Genomic DNA, 22,444 nt, shown 5'->3' on the forward strand with positions numbered 1-22,444 from the left:
CATTGACTGCAATTTCCCTTCCCACGTGGTTAATGATGCCCTTCAACGCATCTCATCCATATCCTGCCGTCCGCCCTCAAACCCCACCCCCTCCAACCATAACAAGGACAGACCCCCCCGGTGCTCACCTTCCACCCTACCAACTTTCGCATAAGCCACATCATCCAATGACATTTCCGCCACCTCCAAACGGACCCCACCACCAGGGATATATTTCCCTCCCCACCCCTTTCCGCCTTCCTCAAAGACTGTTCCCTCCGTGACTACCTGGTCAGGTCCACGCCCCCAAAAACCCACCCTCCCATCCTGGCACCTTCCCCTGTCACCGCAGGAATTGCAAACCCTGCGCCCACACCTCCTCCCTCACCTCCACCCAAGGCCCTAAAGGAGCCTTCCACATCCATCAACGTTTTACCTGCAATTCCACCAATATCATTTATTGTATCCGTTGCTCCCGATGCAGTCTCCTCTACATTGGGGAGACTGGATGCCGCCTAGCGGAGCGCGTTAGGGAACATCTCTGGGACACCCACACCAATCAATCCCACCGCCCTGGGCCCAACATTTCCATAAGGCCATTAGACGTAAGAGTGGAAGTAAAGCCATTCAGCCCATCGAGTCCACCCCGCCATTCAATCATGGCTGTTGGGCATTTCAACTCCACTGACCAGCATTCTCCCCGTAGCCCTTAATTCCTTGTGACATCAAAAATTTATCAATCTCTGCCTTGAAGATATTTAGCGTCCCGGCCTCCACTGCACTCTGCGGCAATGAATTCCACAGGCCCACCACTCTCTGGCTGAAGAAATGTCTCCGCATTTCTGTTCTGAATTGACCCCCTCTAATTCTAAGGCTGTGCTCACGGGTCCTAGTTTCCTCGCCTAACGGAAACAATTTTCTAGTGTCCATCCTTTCCAAGCTATGAATTACCTTGTACGTCTCTATTAAATCTCCCCTTAATCTTCTAAACTGCAATGAATACAATCCCAGGATCCTCAGCCATTCGTTGTATGTTAGACCTACCATTCCAGGGATCATCCGTGTGAATCTCTGCTGTACACGCTCCAGTGCCAGTGTGTCCTTCCTGAGGTGTGGGGACCAAAACTGGACACAGTGCTCCAAATGGGGCCTAACCAGAGCTTTATTAGATTACATTACATTACAGTGCGGAAACAGGCCCTTCGGCCCAACAAGTCCACACCAACCCGCCGAAGCGTAACCCACCCATACCCCTACCCATACATTTACCCCTTACCTAACACTACGGGCAATTTAGCATGACCAATTCACCCGACCTGCACATCTGTGGGAGGAAACCGGAGCACCCGGAGGAAACCCACGCAGACACGGGGAGAACGTGCAAACACACACAGTCAGTCCCCTGAGGCGGGAATTGAACCCGGGTCTCTGGCGCTGTGAGCCAGCTGTGCTAACCACTGTGCCACCGTGCCGCTCACGTCTCAGTAGCACAACGGTGCTTTTATATTCACCTCCCCCTCCCACTCAGCCAAGAACATGGAGGTCCTGGGCCTCCTTCACCGCCGCTCCCTCTCCACCCGACACCTGGAGGAAGAACGCCTCATCTTCCGCCTCAGAACACTTCAACCCCAGGGCATCAATGTGGACTTCACCAGTTTCCTCATTACCCCTCCCCCACCTCACCCCAGTTCCAAACTTCCAGCTCAGCACTGTCCCCATGACCTGTCCTACCTGCCTATCTCCTTCCCACCTATCTGCTCCACCTCCTCCCTGACCTATCACCTCCATCCCCATCCCCATTCACCCATTGTACTCTTTGCTACCATCCCCACCCTCCTCCCTGACCTATCACCTTCAACCCCACCCCCACTCACCTATTGCACTCTATGCTACTTTCTCCCCACCCCCACCCTCCTCTCATTTATCTCTCCACCCTGCAGGCACTCTGCCTCTATTCCTGATGAAGCGCTTTTGCCCTAAACATCGACTTTCCTGCTCCTCGGAGTCTGCCTGACCTGCTGTGCTTTTCCAGCACCACTCTAATCTGGACTCTGGTTTCCAGCATCTGCAGCCCTTGTTTTTACCCCGTCATTATTTAAAGTGGGGAGAGGGGGGGGGGGGGGGGGGTTGGTGGTGGAGGAATAAAGATTACAGTGTGCAGGATTAAATCAGAGAGAGTTATCAGAGATGGACAGATGTGAGTGGGACAACAGAGAGGGGGAACAGAGAGAGGGGGGAACCGAGAGTGAGGGTACAACGGGGGGGGGGTGGAACAGAGAGAGAGAGGGGACAATGAGGAATTGTGGAACAGAGAGAGAGAGGGGGGGAATTGGGGGAACAGAGGGAGAGGGGACAACGGGGAGGTGGAAGATAGAGAGTGGGGGGGGAACAGAGAGAGGGGAAAGAGAGAGAGCGGGGGAATAGAGAGAGGGAGAGAGGAACGGAGAAGACGGAGGTAATGTTTGGGATTTGTCAAACAGTAGGATTGGTCCTTCTGTCATCATGGAGACAGGATCGAACCCTTAACCAGGGTCAGGAACACAGATGATCTATCTGTGGTCACACTGCTGCTTGTGGGATCTTGCTGTGTGTTTCTAGCCTCGGGCCAATTGCTCTTTAGTGATTTCTTTGCATTTCGATGTTGCAGTAATTAAACTGACCCAGTATCGCAGGGTACAGTGGGAGATTGGAGAAGGCAGAGAGCAGTGGGATCTTGCTGTGCTCTTGGTGTCGCTGCTGTATTTTATTTCAAATTGCTTTTTATTTCCCTCTCAGTCTGTTCCCCCCGCCCCGAGGAGGGGATTAGATCCAGGAGCTGAAATTCAGGACGGTGCAGAGACAGAGGGAATCAAATCATTTCTGCCCCGAGGAATCATCAGCCCAGAGCCAGAACCAGAGAGAGAGAGAGGGAGTGAGACAGCGAGAGAGAGAGAGAGAGAGAGAGAGCGAGAGGGAGAGAGAGAGAGACAGCGAGCTAGAGAGAAAGACGGAGAGAGAGACAGTGAAGGAAAGAGAGACAGCGAGAGGGAGAGAGAGAAAGACAGCGAAGGAGAGAGAGAGACAGTGAGAGGGAAACAGAGACAGTGAGGGAGAGAGAGAGAGAGAGAGAGAGACAGCGAGGGACAGAGACAGAGAGTTTGATTCTGGGAACCACACATACAGTAGGAAAATCCCGACAGATCCTCAGCAGATATCCCCCTCTCTTCCCAGCCCAGTGTGTGTCAGGAGGGGCTACAGTCAGGCTCTGAGACCCTAGTGTGGGACCTCCCCCAATTAATGATTTAATTGTCCCCCACCCGTCACAACCCAATGTGGAATGGCTGTGTAGGATTATTTATCCCTGCCTATTGCAAGTTGATTTCCCACAGTCGATCAACCCTTTGTTGTGACATTAGTAAATTAACTCCGAGTTTTGAGTATGTTTGGTATTTCTCTGTGGTAGCCCTCCTACACTTCACATTTTACCTGATTTGATAACACCAACACAACCAGTTCTTCTGTAACATGATGATTGCATTCGTCACAGAGATATACAGCACGGAATCAGACCCTTCGCTCCAACTCGTCCATGTCAACCAGATACCTAACCTAGTTCCATTTGCCAGTGCCTGGCCCTTATCCCACTAAACCCTTCCTATTGATGTAGCCATCAAGATGCCTTTTAAATGCTGTAATTTTACCAGCTTCCATCTGTTCCTCTGGCAGCTCATTCCATGCACACACCACACTCTGCACAAAAAACGTTGCCCCTTAGGTCCCTTTTAAATCTTTCCCCACTTATCCTGAACCGGTGCCCCCTAGTTTCGAGCTCCCCCACCACAGGGAAAAGACTTTGTCTGTTTATCCTATCCATGACTCTCATGATTTTATAAAACTCTACAAGGTCTCCCCCAGCCTCTGATGCTCCAGGGAAACTAGCCCCAGCCTATTCAGTCTCTCCCTATAGCTCAAATCATCCAACCCTGACAACATCCCTGTAAATCCATTCTGATCCCTTTCAAGATTCACAACATCCTTCCGATAGGAGGGAGACCAGAATTGCACACAATATTCCAAAAGTGGCCGAACCAATGTCCTGTACAGCCGCAACCTGACCTCCCAACTTCTGCACTTGATACTGTGACCAATAAAGGAAAGCATACCAAGTGCCTTCTTCACTATCCTATCTACCTGTGACTCCACTTTCAGGAGCTATAAACTTGCACTCCATTCATGTGCAACTCCATGTTACAGTAAAATCACGCTTCAGGAACAGCACTTAACGTGTTGGGGCCAATCATGTTGCAGCCAACACACATTTTAAAATTTCACATTGTCAAAAGTGTCCCCAATTCTTCAATCGTGTTACAGCAAATTCACGTTGATGAAACACACGTTATAACAGAATGACCTGCAATTGGCTCCTGAGGGATTCGAGGTTAAAAAAAATTGATTGAAATTATGGACGAAAAGAACAAACAATCTGAAGAAATGGTGGTAAGGAATTTTTAAGGGTTTTATGCACCAGTGATATAGATGTGTAATGTTCATATTAATATCAAAATCTCTCCACAGTTTCAAGATAAAATCATCAAAACTTGAAACAAACACAATAAGCATTACAGAAACTCAGCAGGTCTGGCAGCATGTGTGGAGAGAGAAACACCGTTAACATTGAGTCTAATGTGGCACATCTTCACGACATCAACAACTGACCAATTTGACAGCCTTGTGAGGTTTACAAGGGATTTGGGATCCACAGTGTCACTGACATCTGTCTTCTCAAGTAAATTTTCTTTGTAATAAGTTAATTAAACTTTGCTTCATAAATTAATCTCAAAGATCTTGTCTTCTGTGGGACTAATGTAGGAGCAGGGAGATTTGTGAGAGCTGCTCAGGAGGGTTGAAACGAGTAGTTTTGGGGAGGATCCAGGGAATTAGTGAGGAAAGAGGTCACTCTGAGACTGAGTTACAACTCACACAACACAAGGTTATAGTCCAACAGGTTTATTTGGAAGCACTAGCTTTCTGAGCGCTGCTCCTTCATCAGGTGGTTGTGGAGTACACAATTGTAAACACAGAATTTATAGCAAAAGATTACAGTGATGTAACTGACATTATAGATTGGAAAATATCTTGATTGTTAAGTCTCTCATCTGTTCGAATGACCATGATAGTTTCACTTGTTTCTTATATAAATCACAAAACGCTTAATAAAAGTTACATTCTCAGGTAAACTGTAACAATTGGTGTCAGGCCAGATAAGATGTTGTAGGTGTTAGCCCCCTGTGTTCTGTTGTCTGTGCCATAATATTTCGACTGATTCTAATCAAAAAAATGAGTTAACAGAGTCTTACATGGATTCATGCAGTTTTTGAGCAAAGTACAATGTAACTCTGCAAGTACAAATTCACCCCACAAACGTATATGTGTACATCTGTATGTGGGTTTGTGTGTGTGCGTGTGTGTGTGTGTATGTGTGTGTGTCTGGGGTGGGGTCTTTTGAGTGTCTATGAGAGATAGTATATATATGTGTGTGAGTGCAAAAGGGGTCTATGTCTATGAGAGGGTGCATGTGTGAGTTCGGGAGTGTGTGTGCCTGCAGGAGTGTGTGTAAGTGTCTGTGTGCATGTCTGTGTGTAGGTGTGTCTGCACGTGCATAGGAGTGAGAGTGTGTGTGTGTGTGTGAGTGTGTGTGTGTGTGTGTGTGTGTGTGTGTGTATATCGTACAATGGTGGTCACCTGTAGTGTGACATGAACCCAAGGTCCCTCCCTATGGGAACCGAACTTCACTATCAGCTCTGCTTGGCCACTTTTCGCTGCTGCCTGTCCCCAAGTCCGCCTTGGAGGATGTTCACCTGAAGGTTCAAGGTCAATGTCTTGGATCACTGACGTGTTCTCCAACTGGGAGGGATCACTCCTGTCTGTTGATTGTTGTGTGGTACCCATTCATCCGTTGCCGTAGCCTCTGCTCGGTCTCCCCAGTGTACCAGGCCTCGGGGCATCCCTGCCTGCAGTGTATAAGATAGACAACGTTGGCTGAGTCACATGAGTACCTGCCACGTACATAGTGGGAGGTGTCCCACGTGTAATGATGGTATCCATGTCCACACTCTGACACGTCTTGCAGCGCCGACCGTGACAGGGTGGTATGGAGTTGTCCTGAAAGCTGGGCAGTTTGCTACAAACAATGATCTGTTTGAGGTTTGGCAGTTGTTTGAAGGTGAGAAGTGGAGGTGTAGGGAAGGTCTTGGTGAGGTGCTCATCCTGATTGTGTTGCAGGTCGCGAAGAACATGGTGTAGTTTCTCGGTTCCTGGGAAGTACTGGACAACGAAGGGTATCCTGTCAGTTGCAGCACGTGTCTATCTCCTGAGGAGATCATTACAGTACACATGTGACTCAGCCAACGTTGTCTATCTTATACACTGCAGGCAGGGATGTCCTGAGGCATGGTACATTGGGGAGACCGAGCAGAGTCTACGGCAATGGATGAATGGGCACCGCACAACAATCAACAGACAGGAGGGTTCCCTCCCAGTTGAGGAACACTTCAGTGTCCAGGACATTTGACCTTGGACCTTCGGTGACCATCCTTGAAGTTGGACTTTGGGACAGGCAGCAGGGAAAAGTGGTCAATAGGTAAGTTCTGTTCCCATGGGGTGTGCCTCAACCGGGACCTTGGGTTCATGTCACACTCCGGGTGACCACCATGGCACAACACAAACACACACACACACATTTATACACACACACACACAAACACACATACGCAAACTGAGACACACACAGACACTGGTATATATACACGCGCGCACACAGGCACACCTATACACACAGACAGTCGTGTACACACACCTATACACACACAGACAGTCGTACACACATACACACACAGACAGACACACCTATACACACACAGACACTCGTATATGTACACAAACACAGACACACACACAGACGCAGTCCTATACACACACAGACACTCCAATACACACGCGCACACACACAGGCATTCCTACACTCACATACAAACGCACCTATACACACACACACACACACACACACACACGCACTCCTATACATATACAGACACACCTACACACCGACACTCACACACACACCTGCAGGCACACACACTCCCAAACTCACACATGCACCCTGTAACAGACTTAGAGCCTTTACATTCACACACACACATATACACTCTCTCTCACAGACATTCACAAACTCCCACACCAGACACACACACACATACATACATATACGTATGTGGGGTGAATTTGCATTTGCAGAATTATGTTGTACTTTGATCAAAACCTGTATAAATCCATCTCTGTTAACTCATTTTTTAGATTTAGGTGTAGGGAATGATGGGTGATGAGAGAAATTGAGGCTTTGGTATAGAAAAAGAAGGAAACGTGTCCAGGGTCGACAGCAGAGATTGAGTCAATTGTAAAAGAGTATAAAGGCAGTCGGAGCACACTTAAGAGGGAAATCAGGAGGGCAAAAAGGGGGCATGAGATAGCTGTGGCAAACAGGGTTAAGGAGAATCCAAAGAGATATTATGACTATATGAAGGACAAAAGGATAACGAGGGAGAGAACAGCCTCCCATCAAGATCAGCAAGAGAGCCCACGTGTGGAACTGCAGGAGATGGGGGAAGATATTAAATGAGTATTCTGCATCAGGCATTGGTTAGGCCACTTTTGGAATATTGCGTGCAATTCTGGTCTCCTTCCTATCAGAAGGATGTTGTGAAACTTGCAAGGGTTCAGAAAAGATTCACAAAGATGTTGCCAGGGATGGAGGATTTGAGCTATAGGAGAGGCTGAATAGGCTCGGCCTGTTTTCTCTGGAGCATCGAAGGCTGAGGGGTGACCTGATCGAGGTTTATATAATCATGAGGGGCATGGATAGGATAAATAGACAAAGTCTCTTCTCTGGGGTGGAGGAGTCCAGAACTAGAGAAGCATCGGTTTAGGTTGAGAGGGGAAAGATTTAAAAGTGACCTAAAGGGCAATGTTTTCACACAGAGGGTGGTATGTGTGTGGAATGAGCTGCCAGAGGAAGTGGTGGAGGCTGGTACAATTGTAACATTGAAAAGGCATCTGGATGGGTATATGAACAGGAAGGGTTTGGAGGGATATGGGCCGGGTGCTGGCAGGTGTACATCTCTCTGACTCTATGACTCTACTTGGCATCAGCCTTCCCAGTAGAACACCACTGTGTACACCAGCCCCTCTTCCCTGCATTAGACCCAGAGCCTTGACATTTCAACTGCTCCTCCAAGTGCTTTTTAAAGATTATGAAATCAATACCCTCTCTGGTAGTACATTCCAGATTCTCTCTACCCTCTGGGTGAAAATGTTCTAAATCCCCTCGAACACCCCTGCCATTTGCCTTAAAATGAGGCCCCCCACCACCACCTCCCCTGTTATTGACCCAGTGATGAAGGGAACTATTGCTTTGTATCCAGTCTGTCCGTGCCCCTCATACTCTTATACACCTCTATCAGGTTCCCCCCTCAATCCTCCCTGCTCCAAAGAAAACAGCCCAAACTTAGCCAGCCTCTCTCCATCGCTGAACTGTTCCATGCCAGCCAACATCCTGGGCAATCTCCTCTGTACCCCATCTGGTACAATCACAACTACATCCAAATGGCGGCACAGTGGCTCAGCGGTTGGCATTGCTGGTTCCCAGCACCAGGGACCTGGGTTCAATTCCTTGCCTTCCCACAGAGTTCTCGAGCACATCTGATCTGGTCATGGGGGTTTACCCACTTTTATGCATTTTAAGACACCCAAGGCAAACACAACTAACAGATAAATCACATGAAGAAACAACTCCCACAATGCCTCAGGTAGGAGATGTTGTCAAGACAGACCGCACGGGTTTCTTGGTGAAGCCCTTCCCCACGCCACAGCTCCCTTCAGACGGTAGTGACACTGTGGAACACCAAATCCCTTGTAAACTTCAAAGTTTTGTCAAACTGGTCAGTTTTTGATGTTGTGAAGATGAGTCACATGAGACTCAATGTTAATGGTGTTTCTCTCTCCACACATGCTGCCAGACCTGCTGAGTTCCTGCAATGCTTATTGTGTTTTTTTCAAGTTTTGATGATCCTATCTTGAAACTGTGGAGCGAATTCGATATTAATACAAACATTACACATGTTTATTGATGATGCATCAAACTCTTATCAATTCCGAACCACCATTTCTTGGCAGTATGCCTAATGGAACCATCGCGTGATAGAAGAACTGACTGTGTTGGTGTTATCAAATCTGGTCAAATGAGCAGTGTAGGAGGGCTACCATGGAACAACACCAAACATTCCCCAAACAAGGAGTTAATTTACTAATGTCACAACACAGGGTTGCTCAACGGTAGGAGATCAACACGCAATAGGCAGGGATAATTAATCCTTCACAGTCGTTCCACATTCCATTGTGACTGGTGGTGGGCAATTAAATCATTGAATGGAGGACGTCATTAACTCCAACCTCACTGACTGGAGGATCCCAACCCATCAGGTCCAAAAGATGAGGCTGAAGCATCTGCAATATCTTCAACCAGAAGTGCCAAGTGGGTGATCCATCTCGGTCTCCCCCATGAGATTCCCAGCATCATGAACATCAGCCATTAGCCAGTTCGATTCAGTCCCTGTGACATCAAGGAATGACTGAAGGCACAGGATGTTACAATGGTCATGGACCCATCTGACATGTCTGCAACAGCACTGGGACAAGATGCAATGCAGTACCAAAGCAAGAGTCCTGTGGAAAAACCTTCCCAACCCATGACCGAGACAGTCAGGGGAAGCAAAAGAATTGGCATTCAATAAGCTATCAGCTCAACTCCAAGACACTCAACACACTGACTTGGAACCATACCACTATTCATACAGTTAAAAATCACACAACACCAGGTTATAGTCCAACAGGTTTAATTGGAAGTACATTAGCTTTCGGAGCGACGCTCCTTCATCAAGTGATTGTCGCTCCGAAAGCTAGTGTGCTTCCAATTAAACCTGTTGGATTATAACCTGGTGTTGTGTGATTTTTAACTGTGTACACCCCAGTCCAACACCGGCATCTCCAAATCATGACCATTCATACAGTCATGGAGTTGGACAGCACGGAAACAGATCCTTTGCTGCAACTCTTCCATCCCGACCAGATGTCCTAATTTAATGTAATCCCATTTCCCAGCATTGGGACTATATCTCTCTAAACCCTTCCTCTTCATGGACCCACCCGTTTAAATGCTCCAATTGCACCAGCCTCCAACCCCCCCTCTGGCAGCTCATTCTACACACACATGGTAAAGCTACCCCTTGAGTCCCTTTCAAATCTTTCCCCTCTCGCCTTGCCATCTAGTTTTGGACTCCCCTAACCTGGGAAAAAGATCTCGGATCTTCACCCTGTTCATGTCCTACATGATTTTATAAACTTTAACATCACCCCTCAACCTCCGATGCTCCAAAGAAAGCAGCCCCAGCCTGTTCAGCCTCTCCCTGTAGCTCAAAGCCTCCAGCCCTGGCAACATCCTTGTGAGTATTTTCTGCATCCTTTCAAGTGTAATGACATCTTTCTGAAAGCAGGGACACTAGATTAATGGCAGTATTATAAAAATGGCCAAAGCAATGTCCTGTACTGTCAGAGTATGACATCACAACTCCTATACTCAATGCACTGACCTTTCAAACACCTTCTTCACCGCCCTGTCTATCTGCGACTCCACCTTCAAGGAACTATGACTTTGTACCCCAAGGTCTCTCTTTCAGCAACACTGGCAGGGCCCTATCATTAAGTGCATAGGTCCTGCACTGATTGGCCTCAGCAAAATGCAACACCTCACATTTACAGTCCCACAACAATGTGGTTGATTTTTAACAGCCCTTCATCAAATTAGGAATGGGTGATAAACACAGGTATTGCCAATGAAAAATCCCAAGTGGGATGTTTTGTGTCAGAGAATGAATAGAGAATTTACCATTCAGGCTCTGAGATATTCAAGAGCTGATTTACAGATCGACACATTCCTGACAGAGAATCGCACATCAGGAAGAACATCCAAAGAAGGAACAAATGTAGGCCACATGGCCCTTCACGTTTGTTCTGCCTTCCACGAAGATCACAGCGGATCTGATTTTAACATCAACTCTACATTCCTGCACCTTCCCCAATAATCCCACCCACTCTTGGTCATTAAGAATCAATCCACTTTTGCCTTAAAAATATTTGAAGATTCTGCATCCACTGCCTGTTGAGGAAGGGAATTCCAAAGACCGTCACTCTCTGAGAGAAAAAATGTTTTCCCACCTCGGTTTCAAACAGGTGCTCACTTATTTAGCATGGTCAATCCACCCAGTTTTCATATCTTTGGTATGTAGGAGGAAACTGGAGCACCTGAGGTGTTAACCCAGTACCATGTCAAATTGAAGAGGTGACAGGGTTGCAGCTGAATGTGTTCCAGACAGTAACCATTGCTGGGTTGGGACAGCTAGACTCTTGGAAGGAGCAATACAAAGCTGTATTGGTTTCTAACTTTTAATTGGCTGTGCAACTGTCTTAATCTAGCAATTATATTCTTCATGTATGAATGCAATCTATAAGGGTGATGAGGTGTATTCTGGCTTCGACTGTGTATTGATCTGGATGGCAGAACCTTCAGTAATACTGTTATGCCTTATAAACCGGCTTGTAGCAACTTAAAGCCATAATGAGATGGGCAGACCTGCAGGGGCTGGGTGACATCACTGTGATAGTGGGCAGGTGAACCCTGTTCACATTGACATACCAGGGAGTGGGCACAAGTGCCTCAGCTGTGCGGTGAAATGTCCACAGATACTGAAATGGATAGACTCAGGGAAAGCAGCTCAGTTCAAGTCCCACCTGCCCCTGTTGTATCTGAAGAGTTTAATTCAAAATCTCCACAGCAAATGTCGTTCTGTTAATGTCAGTCTGAACGTTGCTTTTCTTGCTTCAACTTGTTCTTCCATTCTCTTAATAAAGCATCAATGATCACGAATATCAATCAGTTGTTCATACTTTGATGAAGTTTTGACCTTTCCTCAAATGGTTTACAATAATTTCTTAATTTGTTCTTTTCATTTTTGTTTGCACTCATATTGTCAAATGAAACGGGGGGTTTGTTGGTTAACAAGGAAGGAGGTGTTGCCCCTTGAATGGACCATAGCTGTCTCTCTATCTGAGCGAGGGGAAACAATCAGAAATAATTAGCCCTGCCCCACATCAGTGTCTGGGTCAAGACTGGGAGTCAGACCTGCCTAAACTGGCACAGTTGGGACAGGGATTGAAACGGTGTTGTTGGCATCAGTCTGCATAGCAATCCAGCCACCACACTGCTTCATCAGTAAAAGAGGAGCTGGATTCGCTCAGAATTGCACTGGCCTGAATTTCTGGGTCCCTGGATGGTCAGGCATCTGACTCATGGTGAGAGATGTTGTTGTGACATCGCCAAAGAAGGGTGCATTCACCAGCGCAGACCTCCTGACACATGGGAATTGTGCAGGAAGTTTAAACATCAAATAGACACAAACTGCAGGTGTTTGCAGAAAAGGCTTCACTTCCCTCCCACAATCCAAAAATGTGCACGTTAGGGTGGATTGGCCATGCTAAATTTCAGTCTGAAGCTCACTGCGAGGTACCTGTTCTACCAGATATAAACCACCTCAAACCCATTCATTAGATTCCAGTCGGTAATTCACTCCCAGGTACCTGTTATATCCGATATAAACCACCTCAAACCCCTTCATTAGATTCCAGTCGGTAACTCACTCCCAGGTACCTGTTATTCTTGATATAAACCACCCCAAAATTCTTGATTAGATTTCAGAATCAGACAATGTTTTACTTACCATCTCTGCATCGAAATATCCTTCTCACAAACCCTCTCCCTTGGTCAGTGTGTGTGTCTCTGTCTGTTACTCTCTCCAATCCCAGAGGATCTGCAAACTGCCACATCCACCTGTTAGCCTTTCTGAGTTGGTCCATGGTGTCCATGATCCCTGTACAATCCCAGGAAGGTTTCCTCACTTCCCATCCCTTGGGATTAATTGGCAAATGATAAGGTGTTCCCCAAATATTTGGTGACACCATCGCATTAATACAACATAGAACATAGAACAATACAGCACAGAACAGGCCCTTCGGCCCACGATGTTGTGCCGAACATTTGTCCTAGATTAAGCACCTATCCATGTACATATCCAATTGCCGCTTAAAGGTCACCAATGATTCTGACTCTGCCACTCCCACAGGCAGCGCATTCCATGTCCCCACCACTCTCTGGGTAAAGAACCTACCCCTGATATCCCCCTATACCTTCCACTCTTCACCTTAAATTTATGTCCCCTTGTAACACTCTTTGTACCCGGGGAAAAAGTCTCTGACTGTCTACTCTATCTATTCCCCGATCATCTCATAAACCTTTAACAAGTCACCCCTCATCCTTCGCCGTTCCAATGAGAAAAGGCCTAGCACTCTCAACCTATCCTCGTACTACCTATTCTCCATTCCAGGCAACATCCTGGTAAATCTCCTCTGCATCCTCTCCAAAGCTTCCACATCTTTCCGAAAATGTGGCGACCAGAACTGCACACAGTACTCCAAATGTGGCCTTACCAAGGTCCTGTACAGCTGCAACATCACTTCATGACTCTTGAATTCAATCCCTCTGCTAATGAACGCTAATACACCATAGGCCTTCTTACAAGCTCTATCCATCTGAGTGGCAACTTTCAAAGAGCTATGAACATAGACCCCAAGATCCCTCTGCTCCTCCACCTTACCAAGAACCCTACAGTTGATCCTATACTCCGCATTCTTATTTGTCCTTCCAAAATGGACAACCTCATACTTAACAGGGTTGAACTCCATCTGCCACTCCTCAGCCCAACTCTGCATCATATCTAAGTCCCTTTGCAGCCGACAACAGCCCTCTCACTATCCACAACTCCACCAATCTTCGGATCGTCTGCAAATTTACTGACCCACCCTTCGACTCCCTCTTTCAAGTCATTAATCAACATTACAAACAGCAGAGGACTCAGAACTGATCCCTGCGGAACTCCACTTGTAACTGGGCTCCAGGCTGAATATTTACCATCTACCACCGCTCTCTGACTTCAACCGGTTAGCTAGTTCTCTATCCAACTGGCCAAATTTCCAACGATCCCATGCCTCCTGACTTTCCGCATAAGCCTACCATGGGGAACCTTATCAAATGCCTTACTAAAATGCATGTACACTACATCCACTGCTCTACCCTCATCCACATGCTTGGACACCTCCTCAAAGAATCCAATAAGACTTGTAAGGCAAGACCTACCCCTCACAAATCTGTGCTGGCTGTCCCTAATCAAGCAGTGTCTTTCCAGATACTCATAAATCCTATCCCTCAGTGCCCTTTCCATTACTGTGCCGACCACTGAAGTAAGACTAACTGGCTTGTAATTCCCGGGGTTATCCCTATTCCCATTTTTGAACAGGGGCACAACATTCACCACTCTCCAGTCCTCTGGTACCACCCCCGTTGACAGTGAAGACGAAAAGATCATTGCCCACGGCTGTGCAATTTCCTCTCTTGCTTCCCAAATAATCCTAGGATAAATCCCGTCAGGCCCGGGACTTGTCTATCCCCAGGTTTTTCTAAATGCCCAACACATCTTCCTTCTTAACAAGTATCTCCTCTCGCTTTCCAGTCTGTTTCATACTCTCATCTTCAACAATACGGTCCCTCTCATTTGTAAATACTGAAGAAAAGTACTCATTCAAGACCTCTCCTATGTCTTCCGATGCAAAACACAGTGTCCCACTACTGTCCTTGATCGGACCTACCCTCGTTCTCGTCATTCTCATGTTTCTCACATACGCATAAAAGGACTGGGATTATCCTTGATCCTACCCGCCAAAGATTTTTCATGCCCTCTCTTTGCTCTCCTAATCCCTTTCTTCAGCTCCCTCCTGGCTATCCTGTATCCCTCCAACGGTCTGTCTGAACCTTGTTTCCTCAATCTTATGTAAGCCTCCTTCTTCATCTTTACAAGACATTCAACCTCCCTCGTCAACCAAGGTTCCCTCACACGACCATCTCTTTCCTGCCTGACAGGTACATACATATCAAGGACATGTCTTATCTGTTCCTTGAAAAAGTTCCACATTTCAACGACATCCTTCCCTGACAGCCTATGCTCCCAACTTATGCTCCTCAGATCTTGTCTTGCAGCATCGTATTTACCCTTCCCCCAATTGTAAATCCTACCCTGTTGCACGCACCTATCTCTCTCCATAACCAAGGTGAAAGTCACAGAACTGTGGTCACCATCACCAAAATGCTCACCCACTAACAAGCCCATCACTTGTCCCGGTTCGTTACCGAGTACCAAATCCAATATGGCCTCCCCTCTGGTCGGACAATCTACATACTGAGTTAGAAAAGCTTCCTGGACACACTGCACAAACACCGCCCCGACCAATCTACTTGATCTAAAGAGCTTCCAATCTATATTTGGGAAGTTGAAATCACCCATGACTACTACCCTGTAGCTTCTGCACCTTTCCAAAATCTGTTTCCCAATCTGTTTCTCCACATCTCTGCTGCTATTGGGGGGTCTATAGTAAACACCCAACAAGGTGACTGCTCCTTTCCTATTTCTGATTTCAGCCCATACTACCTCCACAGGCAGATCCCCCTCGAACTGCCTTTCTGCAGCTGTTATACCATTTCTAATTAGCAACAGCACCCCCCCTCCTTTTTTACCACCCTCCCTAATCTTACTGAAACCTCTGTACCCAGGAACCTCCAACAACCATTCCTGTCCCTCTTCTATCCACGTTTCCGTGATGGCCACAACATCGTAGTCCCAAGTACCATCCACGCCTTATGTTCACCCACCTTATTTCTGATACTCCTTGCGTTGAAGTATACACACTTCAACTCATCTCTGTGTGCACAAGTATTCCCTGTCAGTGCTACCTTCTCCACAGCCTCCCTACATTCTTGGACATCTTGAAAAACAGCTAACCTACTTGCTGGACTACAATTCCGGATCCCATCCCCCTGCCAAATTAGTTTAAACCCTCCCGAAGAGTGCTAGCAAACCTACCTCCCAGGATATTGGTGCCCTTCTGGTTCAGGTGCAACCCGTCCTGCTTGTACAGGTCCACCTTCCCCAGAATGCAGTCCAATTGTCCAAATATCTGAAGCCCTCCCTCCTACACCATCCTTGCAGCCACGTGTTCAACTGCACTCTCTCCCTAGTCCTTGCCTCACTGTCACGGGGCACCTGACTCTGTCCGTCCTAGCTTTTAGCTTCCAGCCTAACTCCCTGAGCTCCTGAATGACCTCCCCACCCCTCTTCCTACCTATGTCGTTGGTGCCAATGTGCACCACGACTTCTGGCTGCACACCCTCCCCCTTAAAGATTCTGAAGACACGGTCCGAGACGTCTCGGACCCTGGAACCCGGGAGGCAACAAACCATCCGAGAGTCTCGCCCATTAGCTTTCTGTGATCTGTATACACGGAGACAGAAAGTCATTTTTCATGTCATAATAAGTACCAGATGAAATGTTTTAATTACCCAATACTACAGGGCCCGAGTGACACACACACACACACACACACACAGATACACATCAGGGAAAGGAATTGCGGAGTTCAGGCCGTCTCTGGGCCGAGTTCTGGGCTGGGCAAAGGGGCAAAAAGATGGAGAGGGAGCTGCTGCACAGTCTGATCCCACAGATGTCACTGCCTCCCTCTCTCACTCCAGCTCCCATCTCTACCTCTGTGTTCCCAACTCTCTCTCTGTCTATCCCACAACATTCCTTTAATCCCCATCCTTCCCAACTCCACCCTGTTCACATTCCCCTGGACATTCCCCTCCTACAGATCTCTGGGCCCTCCCTTGTTCCCAGGAACTGTTGAAATGTTCAATCTGCACCTTTCCCTCCCCACCCCCACCTCTCCCTGTCAGCCCTGTGGGATCTTGCTGTTCCTGCCTGAGGATCATTCTATCTGTTTAATACCATCACCCCCTCCCCGTCTCTCATTAGCTGCCTGTTGTATCTCTCTCTCTCTCTCTCTCTCTCTCTCTCTCTCTCTCTCTCCCCGGGATCTTTCTCTGTCCTTGGCTCGCTCTCTCTGTCTGTGTCCCTCCCTCTGTCTCTGTCCCTCACCTCACTTGCTTTCTCTCCCTCCACCTCCCTATCTGTCCCTCCCTCCGTCCCTCCCCCGTCTTGCTGTTCCTGCCCCTTGGGTTAGATTTGGCCTCAGTACCACTTGGTGCGGTACATGCTGTTAACACCGTGGGATCTTGCTGTTCTCTGTGTCTCCCATTGTTGTCCAAACGGTGGGTGGGGGTGGGAGAGATAAAGCCCCTTTCTCACTGAGCAGGGTGGCTGGGGGAAGCCTGGGATCTTGCTGTGCATGAAGAGACACACAGTCAAAAGGCCAGTCAGTCAGTGCACATCCTCCCTCTGACCCCACCCACTTCAGCCCAGGGGCTAGGGCTCGGTGAGGGGGAAGGGGGGAGGGGGAATTGTAGATGATGGAGACCCAGAGGGGGCTTTTATAGACAGTAGAGGTGGAAGGGGAGCGTTGTTACGGGGGCAGTTTGAGGGAAGGACAATTAGACCGGGACAAAGGTTCGAGGGGGAGACAAAATGTTTGGGGGAAAGTGCAAAGACCACTCCCTTCGTGACTCCCTCATCAGGTCCACACCCCCCACCAACCCAACCTCCACTCCCGCACCTTCCCCTGCAACCGCAGGAAATGTAAAACTTGCGCCCACACCTTCTCCCTTACTTCTCTCCAAGGCCCCAAGGGATCCTTCCGTATCCGCCACAAATTCACCTGCACCTCCACACACATCATCTATTGCATCCGCTGCACCCGATGTGGCCTCCTCTATATTGGGGAGACGGGCCGCCTACTTGCGGAACGCTTCAGGGAACACCTCTGGGACGCCCGGACCAACCAACCCAATCACCCCGTGGCTCAACACTTTAACTCCCCCTCCCAATCCACCGAGGACATGCAGGTCCTTGGACTCCTCCATCGCCAGAACATAACAACACGACGGTTGGAGGAAGAGCGCCTCATCTTCACCTGGGAACCCTCCAACCACAAGGATGAACTCAGATTTCTCCAGTTTCATCATTTCCCCTCCCCCCATCTTGTCTCAGTCGATTCCCTCGAACTCAGCACCGCCCTCCTAACCTGCAATCTTCTTCCTGACCTCTCCGCCCCCACCCCACTCCGGCCTATCACCCTCACCTTGACCTCCTTCCACCTGTCACATCTCCATCGCCCCTCCCCAAGTCCCTCCTCCCTACCTTTTACCTTAGCCTGCTGGACACACTTTCCTCATTCCTGATGAAGGGCTTGTGCCCGAAACGTCGAATTTCCTGTTCCTTGGATGCTGCCTGACCTGCTGTGCTTTAACCAGCAACACATTTTCAGCTCTGATCTCCAGCATCTGCAGACCTCACTTTTTATTCAAACTAACATCCCAATCACACAGAGCCCTCCCCAGGGAGCAGAATGACAGACATTGCAAGTTGACAGAGATTGCAGGGTTGGAGTCCACAAACCCCTCAGTGAGAATGGTTTGGAGGTGCCAGTGTTGGACTGGGGTGGGACAAAGTTAAAACTCACACAACACCAGGTTATAGTCCAACAGGTTTATTTGGAAGCGCTAGCTTTCAACGTGTCTGCGTGGGTTTCCTCCCGGTGATTTGTATAGTGATTTGTATCTGCCCCTTCTGGTTGTCAGTTCCAGTGTGTTGGGGTGGTTGCTTTCGTAGTTTAGGACAGCAGACAAAGGCAGAATGACGGTCATCCTGGACAAAGCAGAGTACATCCAAAAAGCACAACAACTACTTGCAGATACCAACACCTACCAAAAGAGGGAGTTTGACCCCACCCCACAGCTCACCAATAGGATAAACAACACACTGAGGAACCTACAAAAAAAACAGACAGAAAACCAGGTATGACCTACAGAGAATGAAACCTGAAAGCAGCAACACCCCCAGATTCTATGGACGACCTAAAGTGCACAAACCAGATATCCCACTCAGACCCATAGTATCACCACCAGGGACACCATCACACAAACTGGCTAAAGAACTACAGCAGAAACTGAAACACCTGGTCAACGGATCCAGACCCTCTATACAGTCAACACAGAAATTCTTGGACATCATCAGAAATATACACATAGACAAGGAAGAAACTATGGTCTCATTCGATGTAACGGCACTGTTCACCTCTATCGACAAAACCCTAGCCAGAGAAACAATAGCCAACCTGCTGGACATACAGAACAGACAACAGGACATTGAACCTATCAACAAAGGCAGCATACTCAAACTACTGGACCTGTGCCTCACAACACACTTCACATTCAACAACCAAATATATGAACAAATCAACGGCACACCCATGGGCTCACCCATCTCTGGACTCATAGCAGAAGCTGTAATGCAAAGATTAGAACAAACAGTCTTACCGCAAATTCAACCCAAACTCTGGGTCAGATATGTGGATGACACCTTTGTAATCATTAAAAAGACAGATATAGAGAACACACACCGGAATCCGATTCACTAGAGAGGAAGAAAAGGACAACCAACTAGCATTCCTAGACGTGATGGCACAGAGAACACCGAACGGAGAATTCACCACAAAGGTATACAGGAAAGCCACACACACAGATCAAGTCTGAAACTACGAAAGTAACCACCCCAACACACACAAAAGAAGTTGCATCAAGACACTGTTCCAAAGGGCCACAACACACTGCAGTACACCAGAACTGCAAAAAGAGGAAGAAGAACACCTCTACAATGTATTCGCCAAAAACGGATACCCCCGCAATTTCATCAACAGATGCCTAAGGGAAAGACCACGGAATGAGGACATGCCACAACCCAAAGGACTAGCCACACTACCAGACATCAAAAACATTTCTGAACTGACAGCCAGACTACTGCGACCACTAAGACTCATAACAGCACACAAACCAACAGCCACTCTCAGACAACAACTCACCAGGATGAAGGATCCGATACCCAGCATGAGCAAAACCAATGTAGTGTACAAAATCCCATGCAAGGACTGCACAAAACACTACATAGGACAAATAGGAAGACAGCTAACGATCCGCATCCATGAACAGCAACTAGCCACGAAACAACATGACCAACTATCCTTCGTCGCCACACACTCAGATGACAGGGAACATGAATTCGACTGGGACAACACTACTATTATAGGACAAGCCAAACAGAGAACAGCCAGGGAATTCCTAAAGACATGGCACTCATCCACAGATTCAATCAATAAGCACATCGACCTGGACCCAATATACCGGCCACTGCAGCGGACAGCTGGAACTGACAACCAGAAGGGGCAGATGCAAATCACTATAAATGCCGGAGGAAACATCACAGAAGCGCTTCATAGGAGGCTCCCAAGCACTGAGGATGTCACCTAGACAGGGGACGAAACATTTGCAACACAAATTCCCAGCTCAGCGAACAGAACCACAACATGTCTCTTAAATGTTGCAATTGTACCAGCCCTCCACCACATCCTCTGTAGGTCATTCCATACATGCACCACTCTCTGCGTGAAAAAGTTGCCCTGTAGGTCTTTTATATCTTTCCCCTCTCACCCTAAACCTATGCCCTCTAGTTCTGGACTCCCCGATCCCAGGGAAAAAGACTTTGCCTATTTACCCGATTCATGCCCCTCATAATTTTATAAACCTCTGTAAGGTCACCCCTCAGCCTCCGAAGCCCAGGGAAAACAGCCCCAGCCTATTCAGCCTTTCCTATAGCTCAAATCCTCCGACACTGATACTATCCTTGTAAATCTTTTCTGAACCCTTTCAAGTTTCACATCATCTTCCGATAGGAAGGAGACCAGAATTGCACGCAATATTCTAACAGTGACCTAACCAATGTCCTGTACAGCTGCAACATGACCTCCCAACTCCTGTACTTAATACTCTTGACCAATAAAGGAGAGCATACCAAACACCTTCTTCACTATCCTATCTACCTGCGACTCCACTTTCAAGGAGCTATGAACCCTCACTCCAAGGTCTCTTTGTTCAGCAACACTCCCTAAGACCTGACCATTAAGTGTATAAGTCCTGCTAAAATTTGGTTTCCCAAAATGCAGCACCTTGCATTTATCTGAATTAAACTCTTTCTGCCACTTCTCAGCCCATTGGCCATCTGGTCCAGATCCTGTTGTAGTCTGAGGTAACCCTCTTCGCTGTCCACTACAACTCAAATTTTGGTGTCATCTGCAAATCTACTAACTGTAACTCTTCTGCTCACATCCAAATCATTTATGTAAATGACAAAAAGTAGAGGACCCAGCACTGATCCTTGTGGCGCTCCACTGGTCACAGGCCTCCAGTCTGAAAAACAACCCTCCATTACCACCCTCTGTCTTGTACCTTTGAGCCAGTTCTGTATCCAAATGGCTAGTTCTCCCTGTATTCCATGAGATCTAACCTTGCTAATCAGTCTCCCATGAGGAATCTTACTGATGTCCATGTGGATCATATCTACTGCTCTGCCCTCATCAATTTTCTTTGTTACTTCTTCAAAAAACAATCAAGTTTGTGAGACATGATTTCCCACGCACAACCCATGTTGACTATCCCGAATCAGTCCTTGCCTTTCCAAATGCATGTACATCCTGTCCCTCAGGATTCCCTCCAACAACTTGCCCACCACCGAGGTCAGGCTCACTGGTCTATAGTTCCCTGGCTTGTCCTTACCACCCTTCTTAAACAGTGGCACCATGTTTGCCCACGTCCAGTCTTCCGGCACCTCACCTGTGACTATTGATGATACAAATATCTCAGTAAGAGGCCCAGCAATCACTTCTCTAGCTTCCCACAGAGTTCTCGGGTACACCTGATCAGGTCCTGGGGATTTATCCAACTTTAACCATTTCAAGACATCCAGCACTTCATCCTCTGTAATCTGGATATTTTGCAAGATGTCACCATCTATTTCCCTACAGTCTATATCTTCCATATCCTTGTCCACAGTAAATACTGATGCAAAATATTCATTTCGTATCTCCCCCATTTTCTGTGTCTCCACACAAAGGCCACCTTGCTGGATCTTTGAGGGGCCCTATTCTCTCCCTAGTTACCCTTTTTGTCTTTAATATATTTGTAAAAACCCTTTGGATTCTCCTTAATTCTATTTGCCAAAGCTATCTCATGTCCCTTTTTTGCCCTCCTGATTTCCCTCTTAAGTATACTCCTACTTCCTTTATACTCTTCTAAGGATTCACTCGATCTATCCTGCCTATACCTGACATATGCTTCTTTCTTTTTCTTAACTAAACCCTCAATTTCTTTAGTCATGCAGCATTCCCTATACCTACCAGCCTTCCCTTTTACCCTGACAGGAATGTACTTTCT

Source organism: Hemiscyllium ocellatum, chromosome 38 (genome assembly GCF_020745735.1).
Source record: "Hemiscyllium ocellatum isolate sHemOce1 chromosome 38, sHemOce1.pat.X.cur, whole genome shotgun sequence".
Taxonomy (NCBI): domain Eukaryota; kingdom Metazoa; phylum Chordata; class Chondrichthyes; order Orectolobiformes; family Hemiscylliidae; genus Hemiscyllium; species Hemiscyllium ocellatum.